We start from the raw sequence: 12,311 nt of genomic DNA on the forward strand, positions 1-12,311 counted from the left end.
GCCACCATTGACCAGACGTTTCAATTGGTGACAGATCTGGAGAACGAGCTGTCCATGGCAGCAGTCGAACATTTCCTGTATCCAACAAGGCCCGTACAGGACCTGCAACATGCGGTCGTGCAATATCCTGCTGAAATGTAGGGTTTCGCAGGTATCGAATGAAGGGTAGAGCCACGGGCCGTAATACATTTGAAATGTAACGTCCACTGTTCAAAGTGCCGTCAATGCGAACAAGAGGTGACCGAGACGTGTAACCAATGGCACCCCATACCATCATGCCGGGTGATACGCCAGTATGGTGATGACGAATACACGCTTCCAATGCGCATTCACCGCGATGTCGACAAACACAGATGCGACCATCATGATGCTGTAAACAGAAACTGGTTTCATCCGAAAAACATGACGTTCTTCCATTCGTGCACCCAGGTTAGTGGTTGGGTACACCATCGCAGGCGCTCCTGTGTGTGATGCAGTGTCAAGGGTAACCGCAGCCATGGTCTCCTAGCTGATAGTCCATGCTGCTGGAAACGTCGTCGAACTGTTCGTGCAGATGGTTGTTGTCTTGCAAACGTCCCCATCTGTTGACTCAGGGATCGAGACGTGGTTGCACGGTTCGTTACAGCCATGCGGATAAGCTACCTGTTATCTCGACTGCTAGTGATACGAGGCCGTTGCGATCCAGCACGGCGCTCCGTATTACCCTCCTGAACCAACCGATTACATATTCTGCTAACAGTCATTGGATCTCGACCAACGCGAACAGCAATGTCGCGATACCATAAACTACAATCGCGATAGACTACAATCCGACCTTTATCAAAGTCGGAAAAATGATGGTAGCCATTTCTCCTCATTGCACGAAGCATCACAACAACGTTTCACCAGGCAACGCCGGTCAACTGCTGTTTGTGTATGAGGAATCGGTTGGAAACCTTCCTCATGTCAGCACGTTGTAGGTGTCGCCACCGGCTCCAACCTTGTGTGAGTGCTCTGAAAAGATAATCATTTGCATATCACAGCATCTTCTTCCTGTCGGTTAAACTTCGCGTCTGTAGCACGTCATGTTCGTGCTGTAGCAATTTTAATGGCCAGTAGTGTAGTAGGTACTCGCAGAATGTCACGGAGACGAGAGAGTGAGCTAAATCACGGTATCAAGTTGGGCGAGGCGTTTGTCACCATGGCAATGAGGTCACCAAACGCGCCTGATCTTCGGCGTGCCGTACGGCAGCACACGGCTATGTCTCCTGACTCCTGCAATGCTGGAACATGCGGCCACTCTCATTCAAAGTGACTGACGAATCACAAACGCCTCGCTGTTCAACTGGACGTCTCTGTTGGTAGAGCCGACACACTCGTCCACCAGTTGGAATACTCAAAGGTGTGTACCCGCTGGGTACCTCTTTGCCTAAGAGAAGACAATAAAGAGCAATGAAGGCCGATCTGTGCGGAACTCCTTGTGCATTGCGAGGTTGATCGTGATAATTTTTTGTCGAACATCGTTTCAAGCAATCAAACATTGGTTCATGCCTTCGAATCAGAAACAAAAGTTCAATCCGTGAAGTGGCGCCACACTACCTCTCGTCCAAAGCAAAGGCTTCAAACCCGCGCCCTCAGCCGGTAAAGTCTTCTGGGACTCTAAAGCTGCTGCTCTGTTTGATCCCTCATAGTGCAATGATCAACCCTCAGGACACTCAAGATGTCAGAGTGTTCGTCGCACAACAGCTCACAAGTCTAAGCACTGAGAGGAGCTCACAAACTTGATTGAACTGTTCTTCCTCATCCAGCCTACAACTATGATCTCGCACCCACCGACTCGCATCTGTTTGGCACAATGCAGGATGCACTTCCTGAGAAGCAGTTCGTACGCCGGCCGGAGTGGCTGAGCGGTTCTGGGCGTTACAGTCTGGGACAGCGCGACCGCGACGGTCGCAGGTTCGAATTCTGGCTCAGGCATCGATGTTTGTGGTGTTCTTAGGTTGGTTAGGTTTAAGCAGTTCTAAGTTCTAGGGGACTGATGACCTCAGAAGTTAAGTCCCATAGTGCTCAGAGCCATTTGAACAAAGCATTACGTACAAGATGGGGAGCTTACTGACGACGCAAGACTTTGTTTCTGACATCGACCAGTAGCGTGGTACCATGTGGGCATACACGTCCTCCCGGTAAGGTGACGTAAGGCCGCCGCATTGAAAAATAGGGTTTTTTACTCAAAAGAGAGAGGAATAGTTTTGTGTATTAGACTCCTAATTAAAACCAGCTTGGTTTTGGAAAAATATGTCTTTCATTACTTACTGAACGTCCCTCGCAGATTTATGTCTAAATTCGGGTGCCGAAACTTTGTTGTTAAAGTGTATTATGTCACATATTACAGCTTAGAACACACACTACTGGCCATTAAAATTGCTACACCACGAATATGACGTGCTACAGACGCGAAATTTAACCGACAGAAAGAAGATGCTGTGACATGCAAATGATTAGCTTTTCAGAGCATTCACACAAGGTTGGAGCCGGTGGCGACACCTACAACGTGCTGACATGAGGAAAGTTTCCAACCGCTTTCTCATACACAAACAGCAGTTGACCGGCGTTGCCTGGTGAAACGTTGTTGTGATGCATCGTGTAAGGAGGAGAAATGTGTACCATCACGTTTCCGGATTATAGCCTATCGCGATTGCGGTTTATCGTATCGCGACATTGATGCTCGCGTTGGTCGAGATCCAATGACTGTTAGCAGAATATGGAATCGGTGAGTTCAGGAGGGTAATACGGAACGCCGTGCTGGATCGCAACTGCCTCGTATCACTAGCAGTCGAGATGACAGGCACATTATCCGCATGGCTGTAACGGATCGTGCAGCCACGTCTCGATCCCTGAGTCAACAGATGGGGACGTTTGCAAGACAACCATCTGCAAGAACAGTTCGACGACGTTCGCAGCAGCATGGACTATCAGCTCGGAGACAATGGCTGCGGTTACTCTTGACGCTGCATCACACACAGGAGCGCCTGCGATGGTGTACCCAACCACTAACCTGGGTGCACGAATGGAAGAACGTCATGTTTTTCGGATGAAACCAGTTTCTGTTTACAGCATCATGATGGTCGCATCTGTGTTTGTCGACATCGCGGTGAATGCGCATTGGAAGCGTGTATTCGTCATCACCATACTGGCGTAGCACCCGGCATGATGGTATGGGGTGCCATTGGTTACACGTCTCGGTCACCTCTTGTTCGCATTGACGGCACTTTGAACAGTGGACGTTACATTTCAAATGTATTACGGCCCGTGGCTCTACCCTTCATTCGATACCTGTGAAACCCTACATTTCAGCAGGATAATGCACGACCGCATGTTGCAGGTCCTGTACGTGCCTTTCTGGATGCAGATAATGTTCGACTGCTGCCCTAGCCAGCACATTCTCCAGATCTCTCACGAATTGAAAACGTCTGGTCAATGGTGACCGAGCGTCTGGCTCGTCACAATACGCCAGTCACTACTCTTGATGAACTGCGGTATCGTGTTGAAATGTATGGGCAGCTGTACCTGCACACGCCGTCCAAGCTCTGTTTGACTCAATGCCCAAGCGTATCAAGGCCGTTATTACGGCCAGAGGTGGTTGTTCTGGGTACCGATTTCTCAGGATGTATGCACCCAAATGGCGTGAAAATGTAACCACATATCAGTTCTAGTATAATGTATTTGTCCAATGAATACCCGTTCATTTCTTCTTGGTGTAGCAATTTTAATGGCCAGTAGTGTAATTGGTTCCAGCAGTTGCAGCTATGCGTTTCATGAGAGTATTGTTGCAATGGTTCCCATCTTTGTCATGGCGACTCGTTATTGTAAAGTAAATTATGAGTTAATTCAATAGTTCCAGTTCAAGACGAATGTAATGAGCGATTTGTTATGGAACATATACACCGCAAGAAGGCAGAAGTGCCGCAACACGACGTGGTATGGACTCGACTATTTTCTATAGTAGTGCTGGAGGCAACTGTCGCCATTAATCCTGCAGGGCTGTCCTTAAATCCGTAAGAGTACGAGGGGGTGGAGATCTCTTCTGAACAGCATGTTGCAAGGCAACCCCAGATATGCCCAATAAAGTTCATGTCTGGGGAATTTGATGGCCACAGAAGTGTTTAAACTCAGAAGAGTGTTCCTGAAGTCACTCTGTAGTACCACCCCCAGATGTGCCCAATAAAGTTCATGTCTGGGGAATTTGGTGGCCAGCGGAAGCGTTTAAACTCAGAAGAGTGTTCCTGGAGCCACTCTGTAGCAATGCTGGATGTGTGGTATGGCACATTGTCCTGATGGAATTGCATTCGCCCCCTGTCAGATGTCTAGGCAATGTATTATGATCTTTTACTCACTGTAATCTATCTGCCATTAGGTATGCTATAGTCAGTCGTGTGGTTCAAGTCGTGTTGCAGGCTACGTTAGTTTTTGACATGTTTGTGAGCCTTATTGTACGCTACTGTCAAGCCTGGGAACGTATCACGATGTTTTACCTTCTTCCAAACGTATTTACCGTTAATGAGGTGTGTGTACGTACATATGGAACAGTACCTTTACATTCTCTCTCTTCCACCAATTGCTAGCATTGGAAGCCTAGTACTCCACAAGTGAAATGATGTTTACGATATTCTGCTATGCAAATGGACGTAAGCTATGAGTCCATGCCTTCTTCGCTGAGAACGTGCTCTCTGATAATGTGTTCAGCTACCTTTCCCAGCATCTGAGGGACACAGATACCCTTGGACAAGCCTGATTCACGAAGGCACCTCACAGTCCACACTCCTGACACGGAGGAGCGTGTGCTACGTTCAGTGAAAGAAACCCCTTGGACAAGTGTGCGAAAATTAGCAGCCGTGGAAGGCGTGTCGCACTCTTTTATCTGGGGGGTGGTTACTTCATTAACACATTAACACTTGCTGTACCCATATCATCTACAGTGCACTCAGGTCCTAAGGCCACAGGATCATCACGGCAGATGGCGGTTCTTTCAATGCCTGTAGCAGAAGTTTGCCGAAGATCTACTGTTCACATGCAAGATTTTATTTACCGGTGAGGCAGGGTTCACAAGAGATGGTGTTGTGAATTTCCGTAAACAGCATGTATGGCCAGATTTAAATCCCCAAGACATTCAGGAAACAGGGCACCAACACCGATTTTCAGTCAACATACGGGCAAGCGTACTTAGCGACAGATTAATAGGACCATATGTGCTATTACAATGGTTAACTGGAGCACATTACCTGCACTTTCTCATTTAATGTATTTCCTACCTTGCGGGAGGCTGTGCCATTGCAGCAACGAATAGAAATGTGGTTCATGCGTGATGACGCACCAGCATACTTTCGTCACACTGTGCATGAACATCAGACACAGTAGTTTCAGGACCACTGGATTGGTCAGCGGGCGCCACGCCTTGGCCTGCTCGTTCCTCAGACCTCAATTCCCTAGACTTTTGGTTGTGGGGACACTTGAAGGAATTGATCTACACCACGCGAATCAATGATGTGCAGCCACTCCAAGGTCGCATCTTCAATGAGTGCCAACAGGTACAAAAACAACATGGGATACTTCAAAGCGTGGGTCATTCCTCATGCCGGAGGGCAGAGGGGTGCATTGTCATGAATAGGTGTCACGTTGAACACCTCCTATAAACATGTTTTTATCACAGAAAGTATGCATTTCCGGACCCACGTTCATTAGATTGGTTCAAATGGTTCTGAGCACTATGGGACTTAACTGATGAGGTCATCAGTCCCCCAGAACTTAGAACTACTTTAACCCAACTAACCTAAGGACATCACACACGTCCATGCCCGAGGCAGGATTCGAACCTGCGGCCGTAGCGGTCGCGCGGTTCCTGATTGTAGCGCCTAGAACCGCTCGACCACTCCGGCCGGCTGTTCATTAGACTTTTGGACTTATGTCAGAAAGTATACATTTCTAGAAACATGTTTATTGGACACATGTTTCTTATTTCGATGAGTACTACCACCTCTCAAAATAATCGACACTTTATAACATCGAGAAATGTGAAGCGGGCTTTTGGGTGCTCCTGTGTGCCTATTTTGGCCAAGGACTAAGAACAGCAACACTGCGCAACATGCAAGTGTTGTAGGTAGTAGATGCTGCCGATCAGAAGGTGAGTAGTGCGACGGTGTGCGTGGCAGTGCCATCAATGACAACATCCACATCTATCTATTTCCGTTTTAACCAGCCGGTATTACGTATCGTGGCTAGTTGGCATAGGGAAAGGAAACTGAGGAGGAACTGCATTACTATGTATGCATGTTTTAACATGTGATTTTTGTGACCTGGATTTATTCTTAAGGAACGAGTACAAAGAGTCAGAATACAAAACACGACTACTCAGTTATGTCTCAGTTAATCCAGGCGAATACAGTACAGCTGTATAAAGCTAATCTAACATAGAAATACATGACCAGTAGCTGCATTGGCGTTTCTTAAGTAAATTTCAGAATGATAGACACGGTGTATGTGGCAAAATTCAACTCTTTTGCACAAAGGATTGCTGGACATAATCCGTCATATCCGTATCTCTTCGCATAATATCACAGTCCTGTTGTATTGTGCGTCTAACATTTTGACATCAACAATCCTTCCTTCATAAATCACAGATCTCAGATCGCCTCACAAATAAAAGAAAGGAAAGAAAAACAGTGGATTAAGGTCTGACGATCTAGCTGGCCACGCTACAAGGCCTCCAGGACCAATCCGTCTGGAAAGGAAGGAACAGTCCAGGAGCGTGACACAGTGCCGCTGAAATGAGCGGGGGCTCCGTCATCCATGTGCCACTGGTTCATATGAGAGGCCAAACTAACATCTTCCTAAAATTCCAGTAACATAACATCCAGGGAACGCACACATCGCTCTCCTGTCAGCCTTGGTGGTAGCACATGTACCTCTGTGAGATACCGATCTATAACATTACACCAGATATTGAACAGCGTTGTTGTTGATACCCTCGTCCCACCGGGCGTTTTCTTCTGTCCACTCGTCTCGGCTACACAAATTCGCTATGCCGTCCTTCGTGAAATAGGCTTCGTCGGTGGACAGTGGGATAAATTTGCAGAAGTACAGCCTCTGCTGCTAGTCTCGGCGACAATGTTTGTACCTTTAGCATGGAAATGGCTTCTGTGCAGACCTCATCGTAGCAACAGATTGTGATATCCCGACCGATCGAGAGACGTGGTGCTTATTCTTTGGTCCTCTGACCCAGTTTGTCGCAGATTCTCTTAGTCACCCGCACTGTACGTCGACCGTCGGCTCCAGCTACTATGTCCTCGAGCCGCTAAACATGCACCATACGGCATCAAGCGCCTCTCCACGGCGTAAAATGTTGTTGTAGATCGAACGCGACGGTTAGGAAACCTCTCACGATACATTTGTCCGGCAAGAACAGCTCTTCCAGCGGCAAGCCAATAATTAAGCTGAATGTGCGGGTATTCCTCGTACGTGAAACTTTCTACATAGTAACTTTCATACATGTATAATCTCGTTGAATGATACTTCATTCACGATTGTTTACCCTCGGAAATATTGAATTGCAAGACCGATACGAGCGTCCCAAGTGCGGCATTATATGCACCACCGCGGTGGTACGCGCCTGCGAGTCACACACGCAGGTCGGCAGAAAAAAGATACGTTTACACACACGAAGCATGTGGCGAAGGCGTACAGACATTCGATTTGCTTATCGATGTATGTTCTGCGGCGATTACACCATGACGACTTCTCTGCAGTTTAATTATCCCAACAGCCGGATTCCATGCTTTGTCCAAATTAAAACTATTGTCTCCGTTTGTTAAATCGTTAGCTAATCTAAACTCTATAGTTTCTTTGAAGACAGAATCCCAAAAGGAAGAGGTGGATCTTAGAATCTTCGCATCACTGTAGTTCATTGAATGCCTTGTAACAATACAATGTTCGGCCACAGTTGATTTGTCTGGCTGTGATAAACACGGATATCTCAGTTCACCTGAACACAAGACTGAGACCCAAACACAAAGGCTAAATTCAGAATATCAAAGAACAGTTGCTTTCTGTACATTTACTGTAACTAAACGTGACACTGTAAAAATCAGTTTGTACTAAATTAATGCATTCGATTGCAAATTTGCCGATTACAGTAATGATAAAGACAACGAAGCAGGTGAACACATACGTACATCGATGTCAATCGTATTGAAGTGCGGTTGGTGGAAACAGTATTATGACCCGAGCTTGGGATCGCGAGGTACCTGAAGTCTGATTGAGCATAACAATCATAATTGACGATAGCTGACAGCAGCCATGAGAACCCATAGTTGAGCAGTAGGGATAAGGTGCCCACAAAAAACGCGAGTAATCATGTCACGAGGTACGAGTGCGGCGTTAGGAAACAGGTGGAACAGACCAAGGCGGTGCATCACAAAAAGGGAAAATTGTCCATCATAAAATCATGTGTTGTCAGAGTTATATTTTTCTGAGAGTGTCTCCACTGGATCAGTCGAGCTAGGCGAAGAACGAGGATGAGAAGGACGGATATACCGATGGTCTGACGTTACTGCAGCATAGACAAGTTAGGAGTGGGTGTAACAAGCGACTTTTCAGAGTATACGAACAGCCTGTTGGAACAGATAGGACCTGCATCGAATGACAGCTCCCCTTCTATGAAATAATAACCTACTTTTTTTTCTTAATCTCTTGTTGGATTGACAACGTCTAATCAAGTAAAATCGTTAACTTGTGTTGATGAAGCATAGTTTGTTGAGACCATCTACACAGACTTAGATGATGATGAGATAACCCGCAAAATTTAGGCCGTACGATACACCATCACTCTTTCACTAGTCGGTAAGTGTGACGATGTAATCTGGTCGTTTACTGCTTCAACGTTGTCGCTATATCATTCCTGATGACTGCTCGTCGTGCCTGCGAACTTAGGTCATTATGTGTCTTGGAGAATATCATGTAAGTTTTTGTCAGCAGGTCCAATGCGGCAACTTAGAATTGTGAATTCATACGGGTGCAACTGTTTCATTCGTAGCGACAGTGGACTGGAAATATTTGTTCAAAAATGGTTCAAATGGCTCTGAGCACTATGGGACTTAACATCTGAGGTCATCAGTCCCCTAGAACTTAGAACTACTTACACCTAACTAACCTAAGGACATCACACACATCCACGCCCGAGGCAGTATTCGAACCTACGACCGTAGCGGTCGCGCGGTTCCAGACTGAAGCGCTTAGAGCCGCTCGGCCACACCGGCCGGCGAAATATTTGTGGTCGCATGAACTTCACGAAGTCTAATAAACGCACTTGTCGCATAAGCGCTGTAACGAATGTACAGCTACCAAATTGGAGGACAATGAGCCTCAACAACACAAGATGTTCCAGGATTAACGATCATTATTGAGGGATATGACAGGAACGCTCACTGGAAGCAAAATGTCTCAAACGAAGATTTGTCCTATTCCGATAGCTTTCCGTGATACAAAACATTTAATGTATATTTGTTTTTGACCTAGTGGCACACACGTGAAGCCAGAGATAAATTCTGCCGAAATTTTTACAAAGGTACAGACGGTGTTTAGAAAGGATAGATTGCATGCAACCGGTGGTGGAGTGTTCGTCGCTGTTACTAGTAGTTTATCCTGTAGTGAAATAGAAGTGGATAGTTCCTGTGAGTTATTATGGGTGGAGGTTACACTCAACAACCGAGCTAGGTTAATAATTGGCTCCTTTTACCGACCTACCGACCTAGCAGCATTAATGGCAGAACAACTGAGAGAAAATTTGGAATACATTTCACATAAATTTTCTCAGGTCTTAGGTGGAGATTTCAATTTACCAGATATAGACTGGGACACTCAGCTGTTTAGGACGGGTGGTAGGCACAGAGCATCGAGTGACATTATACTGAGTGCACTATCCGAAAATTACCTCGAGTAATTAAACAGAGAACCGACTCGTGGAGATAACATCTTTGACCTACTGATAACAAACAGACCCGAACTTTTCGACTCTGTATGTACAGAACAGGGAATCAGTGATCATAAGGCCGTTGCAGCATCCCTGAATATGGAAGTTAGTAGGAATATAAAAAAAGGGAGGAAGGTTTATCTGTTTAGCAAGAGTAATAGAAGGCAGATTTCTGACTACCTAACAGATCAAAACGAAAATTTCTGTTCCGACACTGACAATGTTGAGTGTTTATGGAAAAAGTTCAAGGCAATCGTAAAATGCGTTTTAGACAGGTACGTGCCGACTAAAACTGTGAGGGACGGGAAAAACCCACCGTGGTACAACAGCAAAGTTAGGAAACTACTGCGAAAGCAAAGAGAGCTTCACTCTATGTTTAAACGCAGCCAAAACCTCTCAGACAAGCAGAAGCTAAACGATGTCAAAGTTAGCGTAAGGAGGGCTATGCGTGAAGCGTTCAGTGAATTCGAAAGTAAAATTCTATGTACCGACTTGACAGAAAATCCTAGGAAGTTCTGGTCTTACGTTAAATCAGTAAGTGGCTCGAAACAGCATATCCAGACACTCCGGGATGATGATAGCATTGAAACAGAGGATGACACGCGTAAAGCTGAAATACTAAACACCTTTTTCCAAAGCTGTTTCACAGAGGAAGACCGCGCACTGCAGTTCCTTCTCTAAATCCTCGCACAAACGAAAAAATGGCTGACATCGAAATAAGTGTCCAAGGAATAGAAAATCAACTGGAATCACTCAACAGAGGAAAGTCCACTGGACCTGACGGGATACAAATTCGATTCTACACAGAGTACGCGAAAGAACTTGCCCCCCTTCTAACAGCCGTGTACCGCAAGTCTCTAGAGGAACGGAAGGTTCCAAATGATTGGAAAAGAGCACAGGTAGTTCCAGTCTTCAAGAAGGGTCGTCGAGCAGATGCGCAAAACTATAGACCTATATCTCTGACGTCGATCTTTTGTAGAATTTTAGAACATGTTTTTTGCTCGAGTATCATGTCGTTTTTGGAAACTCAGAATCTACTATGTAGGAATCAACATGGATTTCGGAAACAGCGATCGTATGAGGCCCAACTCGCTTTATTTGTTCATGAGACCCAGAAAATATTAGATACAGGCTCCCAGGTAGATGCTATTTTTCTTGACTTCCGGAAGGCGTTCGATACAGTTCCGCACTGTCGCCTGATAAACAAAGTAAGAGCCTACGGAATATCAGACCAGCTGTGTGGCTGGATTGAAGAGTTTTTAGCAAACGGAACACAGCATATTGTTATCAATGGAGAGACGTCTACAGACGTTCAAGTAACCTCTGGCGTGCCACAGGGGAGTGTTATGGGACCATTGCTTTTCACAATATACACTCCTGGAAATTGAAATAAGAACACCGTGAATTCATTGTCCCAGGAAGGGGAAACTTTATTGACACATTCCTGGGGTCAGATACATCACATGATCACACTGACAGAACCACAGGCACATAGACACAGGCAACAGAGCATGCACAATGTCGGCACTAGTACAGTGTATATCCACCTTTCGCAGCAATGCAGGCTGCTATTCTCCCATGGAGACGATCGTAGAGATGCTGGATGTAGTCCTGTGGAACGGCTTGCCATGCCATTTCCACCTGGCGCCTCAGTTGGACCAGCGTTAGTGCTGGACGTGCAGACCGCGTGAGACAACGCTTCATCCAGTCCCAACCATGCTCAATGGGGGACAGATCCGGAGATCTTGCTGGCCAGGGTAGTTGACTTACACCTTCTAGAGCACGTTGGGTGGCACGGGATACATGCGGACGTGCATTGTCCTGTTGGAACAGCAAGTTCCCTTGCCGGTCTAGGAATGGTAGAACGACGGGTTTGATGACGGTTTGGATGTACCGTGCACTATTCAGTGTCCCCTCGACGATCACCAGTGGTGTACGGCCAGTGTAGGAGATCGCTCCCCACACCATGATGCCGGGTGTTGGCCCTGTGTGCCTCGGTCTTATGCAGTCCTGATTGTGGCGCTCACCTGCACGGCGCCAAACACGCATACGACCATCATTGGCACCAAGGCAGAAGCGACTCTCATCGCTGAAGACGACACGTCTCCATTCGTCCCTCCATTCACGCCTGTCGCGACACCACTGGAGGCGGGCTGCACGATGTTGGGGCGTGAGCGGAAGACGGCCTAACGGTGTGCGGGACCGTAGCCCAGCTTCATGGAGACGGTTGCGAATGGTCCTCGCCGATACCCCAGGAGCAACAGTGTCCCTAATTTGCTGGGAAGTGGCGGTGCGGTCCCCTACGGCACTG

At 46.7% G+C, this 12,311-nt stretch overlaps 1 protein-coding gene across 1 annotated transcript in view; it reads left to right on the forward strand.

Moving 5' to 3' along the window:
- LOC124712137 (vitamin K-dependent protein C-like) overlaps window positions 1–12,311 on the forward strand; it is an 82,474-nt gene that overhangs the window by 53,047 nt on the left and 17,116 nt on the right. The window lies entirely within an intron of this gene.

This window comes from Schistocerca piceifrons, chromosome 8 (assembly GCF_021461385.2).
Source record: "Schistocerca piceifrons isolate TAMUIC-IGC-003096 chromosome 8, iqSchPice1.1, whole genome shotgun sequence".
Taxonomy (NCBI): domain Eukaryota; kingdom Metazoa; phylum Arthropoda; class Insecta; order Orthoptera; family Acrididae; genus Schistocerca; species Schistocerca piceifrons.